The sequence below is a fragment of the Doryrhamphus excisus genome, chromosome 12, assembly GCF_030265055.1.
Source record: "Doryrhamphus excisus isolate RoL2022-K1 chromosome 12, RoL_Dexc_1.0, whole genome shotgun sequence".
Lineage (NCBI taxonomy): Eukaryota > Metazoa > Chordata > Actinopteri > Syngnathiformes > Syngnathidae > Doryrhamphus > Doryrhamphus excisus.
The window spans coordinates 5,384,803-5,394,792 of record NC_080477.1 but is presented as its reverse complement, the minus strand read 5'-3'; the positions used below and the strand labels follow the sequence as shown (position 1 = coordinate 5,394,792).

At 39.2% G+C, this 9,990-nt stretch overlaps 1 long non-coding RNA gene and 2 other non-coding genes across 3 annotated transcripts; all 3 read right to left on the bottom strand.

Moving 5' to 3' along the window:
* Window positions 1-5,171: 5,171 nt before the first annotated feature.
* Window positions 5,172-9,965, bottom strand: LOC131139492 (uncharacterized). The gene is made up of 4 exons (XR_009132249.1): window positions 9,867-9,965; window positions 9,461-9,540; window positions 8,061-8,119; window positions 5,172-6,781 (listed from the first exon to the last, which is right to left on the bottom strand). It is a non-coding gene; the product is annotated as an uncharacterized LOC131139492 (long non-coding RNA).
* On the bottom strand, window positions 6,901-7,011 carry LOC131139890 (small nucleolar RNA SNORD67). Its single transcript, XR_009132317.1, has one exon. It is a non-coding gene; the product is annotated as a small nucleolar RNA SNORD67 (small nucleolar RNA).
* On the bottom strand, window positions 8,332-8,443 carry LOC131139889 (small nucleolar RNA SNORD67). The gene has a single exon (XR_009132316.1). It is a non-coding gene; the product is annotated as a small nucleolar RNA SNORD67 (small nucleolar RNA).
* Window positions 9,966-9,990: the final 25 nt, after the last annotated feature.

The window sequence follows — 9,990 nt, the reverse complement described above, 5'->3', positions numbered from 1 at the left end:
AGCTTATTAAATCCTACCCCTCCATCTGGTACTTTTACAATCAGTAACGGTTACATTTGTTCACTTCCTGCTTTCCATAACAGTTTTTTTTTTTAATAATGTACCTCGTACCGAAGTACAAGGTGATATGATCATCCAATGCCATAATGGGTACCATAGTAAGTGTCAATATAGTGATATATATAGCACATCATGACTGGTTCAAGACTCTTCATCCTTGTATTTAGCAAACATCAACTGCTTGTATTGTTTCTTGAATTGGCTCATCGTTGTGCATTGTTTGAGGTCCTTACTCAATCCATTGTATCAATCCATTGTGTATGTGTGTACGTGATATGTAAGACTAATTAATCAATGCGGCAGTTAACCGGTTCATGTTACCATTGTCTGTGTACTGACAACTGAAAACGTACAAAGTTCTTATATCGTAAGATGCCTGTTTTATGACGACTTCATGGAATAAGACAAAAATAAATTTCAAGGAAAATAGCGCTCATCCTACTCCTGATGCATAAGTGACTGAAGTAACACAAGCCTTACACAAGTCCGCGCACGTTACGAGACTAGTTTACCAAGTAACTTTCGATACAAACTGAAATAGAGGCGATCTGTAAGCAGTGTTTAACTTGCCCAAAGGCAGTCGCTGCGTGTGACTTGCCAATTACAAAGCGTGAGTAAATACATAATGAGCATTTCCTTTAAACACGAATACGGATAATGAGTAAATGTACTCGTTTCATATCCGGCAAAAATACATGATCTGTAATGGATAATGCAGTTTATAACGAGTATCCGGCTCATCTCCATTTATTACCATGCAGCCCGTTGCCTTGAACAACGTGCTGACACAAGATCTGGATTTGCTCCCCGGGTGCTACACAGTTGCTGCTCTTCAGGAATGAATAACGATGTACCTTTTAAAATGTAAACGCACAAGCAACAAACTTATTCAATAATTAATTTCTCATTTTCAGAGTTCACCCGGAGAGACTGGCTTTGGAGAGGGAGGTTCCATTAATGCCATATTGACTGACATCACGGTAAAACAAATAAATATACTGAATGTTTACTCAGGTCCTCACCAAGAACTATAAGTTGTCCAATTAACAACGGATCATGAGACACCCATAATGTGGTTTACTGAATCTGTGCTACTATTTACGGTTCGGTCTTACTGTAGTCAAACAGTTGTTATGAAATAATGATTAAACCAACAAAGTAGCAGCGCTACAAGTGGTGGCCGATGTGTTGTACGATTTATAAAGTGTTTACACAGATGTCAGGCTATTTTTGTAACCCTTGTGTACATGCACATACACAGTCTCAGGGAAGAAAGCGGGATAGTCAGTAATCCCTCATTTATGGAGGTTAATTGGTTCCAGACCTAACCGTGATACGTGAACTCCGCAAAGAAGCATTCCGTTTGTCGAAATACAGCTTTTGACATTATTAGTCTTCTGGACTTGAACTACCACCCGTATAGTCACCTTTGCACATGTATTACACAATATAGTAGACAGAGTAAGAGCAAATAAGCGAGGGGTGTCAAACTCATTTTAGCTCAGGGGCCACATGGAGGAAAATCTACTCCCAAGTGGGCTGGACCGCTAAAATCATGGTATATACCATTATTTTAATCAAGCTAATATAAAATAATCTAAAGTTGTAGTTTTTAAGTTACTGTATATACAGTAAACCTCGGATATATCGGACTCGGATATATCGGAAATTCGCTCACAACGGACAGATAAAAAAGAACCGATTTTTCTGTAATGCATTTCCAATAAAAATTCATTGCATATATCGGATTTTTTATAACGGATTTCGCCTATTTCGGACAAAATCTCCATTCCCGTTCCAATGCATTTCCATTAAATTTCCCTCGCATATATCGGATGGCCGCATCGTGGCGCTCCGATTCGGCGAATCGTGACAGGCCGCTATACGACGTCATTTGCAGCGTTGCCAGGGCCTAGCTTAATTAACAATTTGTTATGCTCAGAGTCCAATAAAGTTAAATTCTCATTATCTTACGTCTCTTTTCATTGCCCAGTCCAGGTACATTGGAAACATAGTCAAGGAAGTGCCTTTTTATAACGGATAAAATCCGATTTATGCATATACCGGATATAAATCCGATATATGCATAAAACGGACATTTTCCGGTATACGCATATAACGGATTTCGCGTATATCGGACAAAACCAGTGGGAACAATTGAATCCGATATATCCGAGGTTTACTGTAGTATACAACTTTGTTTTAAGCACAATATCCCTATAAATCATATTTTAGAAAATTCTGAGGAAAAGGACCACACAAAGCATCAGTGATTCACAATGTGATGCAAAAGCCTGGCGCTTTTCAGGGCACACAATCTCCGCTACCTTCATCATGAATGTGTTGACAAATTTACCCTCACTAAATGGTTTTGAATCTGCTGCAGTTTCTTTAGCTAGCTTTCATTGCAGCATCATTGATGTCTCAGCTGAGTAAACACTGCTTACTGTTTCTTCAGACCTGCCAACATTTCATTCAACTTCTCTCTTCTCCACCGTCCCTGAAAGTTGTCGCATTTGTTGGCATGAAGACTCACATACTGTGAGGCATAATTTATAATCGAGTATTATTTTTTTCCAAAATGACATGTGAAGCAGCAGCAAATCCCATAACTAACATTACCTCTTGGTCGTGGCAGAAACGTCAGAAAAGGTTGTTTTTTTTTTAATCTATTGTCATATGTCCCATTGTTGCATTTTTTCCCTTTAGAAGAACTCATAAAACACACTACCTTCAAAATAAGAGCATTTTGGCCCATCTCCTCTTTTAACAAAATAAGGGTGTGATAAAAATAGCTCACGCCAACATTGAGGCAGTAAACAAACACTACTTTTCAAAAGTAAACATCTTTAGTGAAAGTATATCCCTGTAAAAATAAATATCATACCATGTATAAATTTGAATGCTTTGGTGGTTGAAAATAACACTGAAAAAATGAACTGTACAAAACTGTAAAAAAAAAAAATCTATACCATGCAAACTTTAATGACCGTTTTTTTTTTAAATCATTAGGGACCTCAATCAAAACGAGGAATCTGAATTGAATCCTTTCAAAATAAAATCATGGCCAACCTCAAGTAAGAGGTCACAAGGAAAGGGTTTCCTGGAAAGCAACCAACCAATGGCAGCTCTGTGCTTCCTGGTGGGTCCTGTCTCCAAAAGTCAGTTCTGAGACATTAGCAGAATTGGACAGCCATGCACAGAATGTAGTGTGTGTGATACCACTAGATTTGGTATCGATTCAATACCCAGTAAATACATGGCCAGTATCGCAGATAGATACTTTAAAACAAATTAAGGTGGATGCATCATATATCTGAGTCTATCCAGTGCTGCAACGATTATTCAAATAATTTGAGTACCTCGATTACAAAAAAAATATTCAGTTTATATTTGTACTGCTTCAAGGAATCGCTTGCATCACCGATGCGCATACATCACCCACACAAAGGACGAAGAAGCTAGAAATATGAATGAATCGTATAATAATCTTTGCCATATTTGAGCTGAAGTGTGAATTATTCAAAACTTGTTTACCGGTAAACTTCGACAATATGAAATATTGATGCATGTTTGCTGGCCTTTGCAGGTCATTCCACAGCTTGGTTTTGCACCCAAAATGAGTACTATTTAATTTCCTTTTACCCCCCCCCCCCCCCCCAAAAAAAACCCTATCCCACTGGTTTTCTGTTTATTAAATTGTTATTTGACTGGATGTTTAAATGTTACATTGTAATATTTTGGTCCATTATTTTAGTTAATATATTTCTGAAAAAGCGTGAGGGTGAAGCCATGCTATTCGAACCACAAAGTGACAAGACATCACTGTAGTATGTTCAGCACCTTCGTATTATCAATGTTTTAAAGTAACATTAAAAAATATATATATATATTTGAAAAACATTTGATCTAAAATCAGAGGACAAGGCGTTCGTAAAGGTGAGCTGATGCCCCCTGGACGAGTTATGTGTCACAGTACCTCAGCAACAGCCTTTTACTGGTTTGCTTTACAGTTACACTGGAATGTGTTCTCTAAAATATGCTTGAATAAAAACAAGTGTAGACTGAAAGGAGACATCTTAGTGAGAAGCAAGGTGACACCACACGAAACACACTGTAGAACCTGACACTGTGGTCAGCATACCCTCATTGTTAGGGTCATTGTGACGGAAAAAAGTGCTGCACTGTTGCAACCATGTGACAGACAGCAGAGCTGATGGTTCTGGCTGGAAAATGAAGGCCGGATTGACAAAGCTGGAAAATCAACCATGAAAACAAGGCTTCTGTGGCGACCGCAATCTTCAAAGTGCACACAACATGCCGACAGGCTAACCTTTTTCTCTTTTTTATCAGTGTACATTGTGAATGGAAATTAATTAGCAAGTCAATTTTGCTCCTATTCAATATCAAATTAACGTTCATCAAATTAATGCTTACAGGATTCTAAAAAGGAAACATACAAGTAAAGTGGTTAAAACACTGGCAAATAAATATTTAACTACTGAATGAAATACCTCACCCAAGTGCAATTTCTAGTAGGCTACTGTCAAATGTACAAATACATAATTTTGAGGCTAAGAAAACAAGTTAAATGCAAGATATCTCCTTCTCGTTTCTGAGAATGGAAACAGCCAGAATTCCATAAAATGAGCTTGTCAATGACCTTAAGGAAGCAAGGGGAATACAGTCACTGACTTGCTGGCACTTTACTGTAATTGATTGAGATCTTGCAGTGCCTGGTTCCCCTGCTCAAGAGAACATGTGTAAAGGATGTTTGGAGCTTGCCAGTGAACAACTGAACAATTCACAGAAGACTTAGAGAAATGTGAATGTGAACAGGTTTGTAGGCCGACAATCCTACAAACTCCAGTCGTAAAACCTCTTGGATTCATCCAAAACACTGAGGAAGGGTGGTCTTACAGCATGAAACAGACAATGCTTAACTGACACCCAGTGGTTAGCCATAGTACTACACCAATGACCTGTCTAAAGCCTCTCATTACCCCAAACTTGAAAGAATACAAGCAAATTTTCACATTATTGAAGACAAAACAAGGCAGTAATTTTTCAAAATCTTTATTGCAGAGAACTACAACAGCAAGTTCAGTAATTCCAGATATATATTTTTATATACAGTAAACCGTTCTTCTGCCAGCCTGGGGCTGATGATTCACATAAGGGCTGTCCTGATACAAATGTTTCACTTCCTCGCCAAAAGAGGTATTGCAGCCTTGAATATCAGAATTACCAATCAATATCAATCTTATCAGCGCAAATCACTCTTTACCTTATTTTAGTGTGGCGTGCTACAAAGGGCTTGTAAACCATCAACTGAAGGTATGAGGATAAAATGACTAATATACTGCATCAACAATGCAGTGGCAGCTAAACATAACATAACCAATAACATAATGGTTATGAAAAGGTTAGGAGGTGCTCAGCATGGTGTTGAGCATTTAAACTCGACTTTACTCACAGACAGACAATGGTTACCTTTGCTGCTATAGCTAATGACTTCTTGTCGTCCTGTGCCAGTTTCCAATGTGATGCTGCTTGTGCAATGGTTTTGTCATATTAAACTTCCTCGGTTCTGTGCCCCCACAGGAAAGGTTTGCATAACAACTTTCGCACTCAGCTGCAACGTCTTTGAAGCTTCAACAAAAAAAAATACATGGCTGACATTACTCCTTCTCCTTGCTACTCTTAACACACAGCCTCAAACAGGTTCTACCTGGGTGCTGCTACATAGACATACTGGGGCAGAGTCCAAATCCTCAGTCAGACCCAAAAAGTACGATTTATATAGTTTGTGTTTTTATTATGCAATTTTTGTCAGCCTTATTGAGCAGCTACATACGATGACCAGCACAGTTCTTCCGGAATCTGCACCTATTCAGCTGTATTTCTTTGGATTTTGTGGTTCCCACAACAGTCTGTTTTAATTTATTCCACCCATGGCCCGCCAACATGCACGGCCACTCCGGTACAGGAGTTGATAAACGGCAATGCACCTTTTTAAAATGTCGGCTTTTGCCATACAACCATATGTGTTTGAGTCCGATCTGGAAGTAAAGACTCACTTTCGTTTCTCAAGAAAAGAGGTTACTTCAAGACGTCTCTCAATGGTAAGTAGCTTTAGGATTTTAGCGTTTTCTACAGTATCGGTAACGTCTAATGTGGCCACTAATTGTGGTGGGAACGGCTATTAGCAACCGCGCTCCCTGTAGGCAAGCGTTTTTGCTCCATGACTTACACGAAACAAACAGGACACTGATAACTTTCTTACTGCTTACTCTTCTGACTCTTCCACATGGCCAAATCACGTTGGGAAGATTGTTGGCTAGTCCAGCTGCATACTGGCCCATGTTCACAAAACATTCCAGTGTGAAATGCCGTTCTTTTAATGATCACTTCCAAATACGCAAACCTCATTATCTAAAACATTGGCATCATTTAACACAAGACGACAACATTCTAACTACATTTGTATATCAGAAAAGTGGAAAAAGCACAAGTGATCTAAAGTTAAAGCTCTGATTCATTTGAAATGAACATTCTTATTCGGTTGCAACATTTCGACATTAGTGAATCCAATACACAACATTACAGTGTTTATTAACAACAATATTAGCATTTACAGTAATTTAATTCAACTAGCATATTACAAACCTCAAAACCAAGTGGACAGCCTCTCTTTCTGCCATGCCGGATGCCAGACTGTCTATACAGTATAAAAAGGAAGAAACAATAGGTCAGTAAATTCAATGGTTTGCTTATGTATGAAAGTTAAAAAAATAAATAAATTCACGTTTATCAGGCGACCAAAAATGTGGGAGCAGACTTGAGTCAGATGGCCCCTGTGCATAGGGTGTCTCATCAGGTTACATCAGATTGGGTGTTGATGCCACTGCACCACACCTCAACTGAAGCATGCAACTCATCATTCTCATGCCCACTCCACCATCGTTTAATATGCATGTACAAAAGGTCAGAGCTAAAATGCAGGGGTGTCACGAGATCTTTCCAGCTAAGCGAGACATATTTTCAGTGTTACACTTGCTTTGCCTCTGTAGGGAGAGAAGGGGTTGAACACGTGCACAATGTAGTGGGAATTGGGAGGGGAAAAAGATGGTTGTAAAGTCAAATGCCACAGCACCATATAGGGGGGATAATAATGAGCAAAGTGAGCCCATCACCATGATGGAGCCAGTATGATGAATATGTTCAAAAGTGGTAGCAACATAAAAGGCAACACAATGAACTTGTTCACCTCAAACATAGCTACCCAAACCAGTTTGCCCATCTGGGAAAAAACTGCATATCAAGTTGCAGCACCTTCATCTTGAGTCACTCAGACATTTAGGCGACAGTTAAACAGAGCTGCTCAAAATAGTGTATGTTCACAAAAAAGTGTAATTTCTTCCATCACAAAAGAAAAATTTCAAAACATACCTGCATTGTTTTGAGACTCTAAAGTGCAGTTTTGTAAATTGTACAGTTCTTAAAATGTTAAAATCCCATATTGTTTTTGTGAATCCAATCTTGTGACACCCCTACTAAAATGTGTATAAAGTTTGAACGTCAGTCACACTATCAGAGGCCCATTTAACCATTTCCGAATGAGACTTTACACCGGACTCTCACTGAATCTGTTGCGGCTCTGTTCCTGATCCAGTCCGCCTTGCCGCAAAGTGCCACTCACAATGACTGCGGTAGAGTCAGTATCCACTGCGGATGCGGAAACATGTTGTGCCGTACGGCCACCGGAGATGGAGCTGCACAGCACAGAGCTAGTGTGAGCATACAACGGGGATCGCAATCTTGCCGAATGCTTATGGCGGCTGCAACGGATTCAGTGTGAGCAGTTTGGTTGTCAGGAAAGTGCCTGTTATACATTTTCACCAATATTAGAACAGCTTTGGAGAAAATTGAGCCAATATTTCTTCAATGCCATATACTCAAGTAACTACATAATATGATACATGTCAAACAATTGTTACCTCTTTGGCATAAACCACATGGCTGTTGATCCACAGGGTAACATCTGGCAGAAACACGACTGCAAAATATTCATTAAAAACAAAACAATAACAATTGTTAATTAACTTGTTTTCTCGTGATATAATACACCACAAAAGGGAAAGAAATGTGTTCATGTTTCACACAAAGATTGTGAATCTTTCCCCAAAAGTTCCCGATTAAACCTATTCGGGGATAATAAAATGTTTGCTAAAATGAGTGCTACTGTGGTTTCAAACATGTGGGAGCAGGCTTGAGTCAGATGGCCCCTGTGCACAGTGTGTCTCATCAGGTTGTGTCAGATTGGAGTGTCGATGCCACTGCACCACACCCCAACTGAGGCGTGCAACTCATCACTCTCGTACCCACTCCAACCATTTTTAAATCGCTGATCACGAGCTACTGGTCCATTACGACGAGTAGCCTTTGTCCATGATAAATATCACTTTGTAGATGTCATATGACAGTCAACGGACATTAAACTCTCCTCATTCACTGTTACGGATATAACTTTAGTCACATGTTATTTAAGGCTGTATATTGTCTTGGGATTCAGTGCTACAGTTCAATGCAGGGAGTCTCTTCAGGTAATAAGTCAACCAGGATAGGATGGTTTAATCAGGCTGTCTTTCAGAGGCTCCCTCCCCAGTAAGTACCAGTTGGGGTCCTGAAAAAATGTGTTGACACCAAAGTATTACCTTTTGATGCCAAAGACAGAAGGGCATCGGGGAAGGGATTATTTTCTGTAACAATGCAATTCATTTACATGCATTAATTCTAAGGGAGTGCAATCAAGATGCGAATCCTTTAACCCAACCCTGTAGACAAAGTGGCACCAAATGATGTGCCCTCTCACAATGTAAATCATTTACATTATATGGAGTATAAGAGTTTTCTCCAAGAGGCCACTCTTGGCTGGACTCCTCCAGACATCCATGCATAATGTGTGTTGTCTGATCCCTTTGTGTTGCAAACACTACAACACATAATAACAATTGCCCAGGTCTGTCTTTATTTGAGGCACTCTTTCCTAGTTATGATTATATATTTTTCTACAACACTAATGAATGCTATGTAGCTATTTTGACTGACATACTACACCACTATTGGGGAATTTTGTGTGATTATCCTTATTCTTTTTGATCTGTTAATTATTGAAAGCCGTAAACTCTGAAACTGATTGTAAGACACTAATCATTAGTATTTCGTATAGTAGTTTCAAAGTTTACCCGTTTGATTTTATAACCACGGTTGATGTTCGTAATTACAATATCAAATTGAGGTAAAAACACATGCCACATCTAAAGACTACGCGTTTTCTTCGGTTAGTTGCTGTAATAAAGCATGTAGTCCATTCAACAATTCCCAGGCGGGACCTTACCTACTCATGGAGTTTTGGTTCTTCATTCTGTGTCAGCCGTTGGTTTCAACCACATGGGGTGGCCATTTTGTTGTGTTTTACTAAAACAAAAGAAAACACAAGAAACGGACACGTTAGCTTACTCAGCAATTTACTCGCTGTGCCCAGTGTTTGGAAATCGCTTTAAACGAAATACAAATGAGAACGTTGTTAGAAAACGCAAAATTATGCTACGACAAGGCTAACAATATTGTATCCATATTTGAAATACGACACGACACGACACAAAACAACCGACATGAGCTAACATGCACAGCATCGAGCTAACTTCTGTTGTAGACATGTACGGCAATTCCTTGCAGTAACCTCATTCGTGTGGTTTTTGAAAAATCAATTATGACGACGAAAAGGCGCTATAATAACTTACCAAAGTGCACCACCATCCAAATTACATTTTCATCCTCTGTAGCCTGAAGTCGTCCACATCTAAAGAGGTACCCGTCCATTTTGAACACTGCTTCGTGCTGCGCTCAGGTCTGATTGGCTCAATT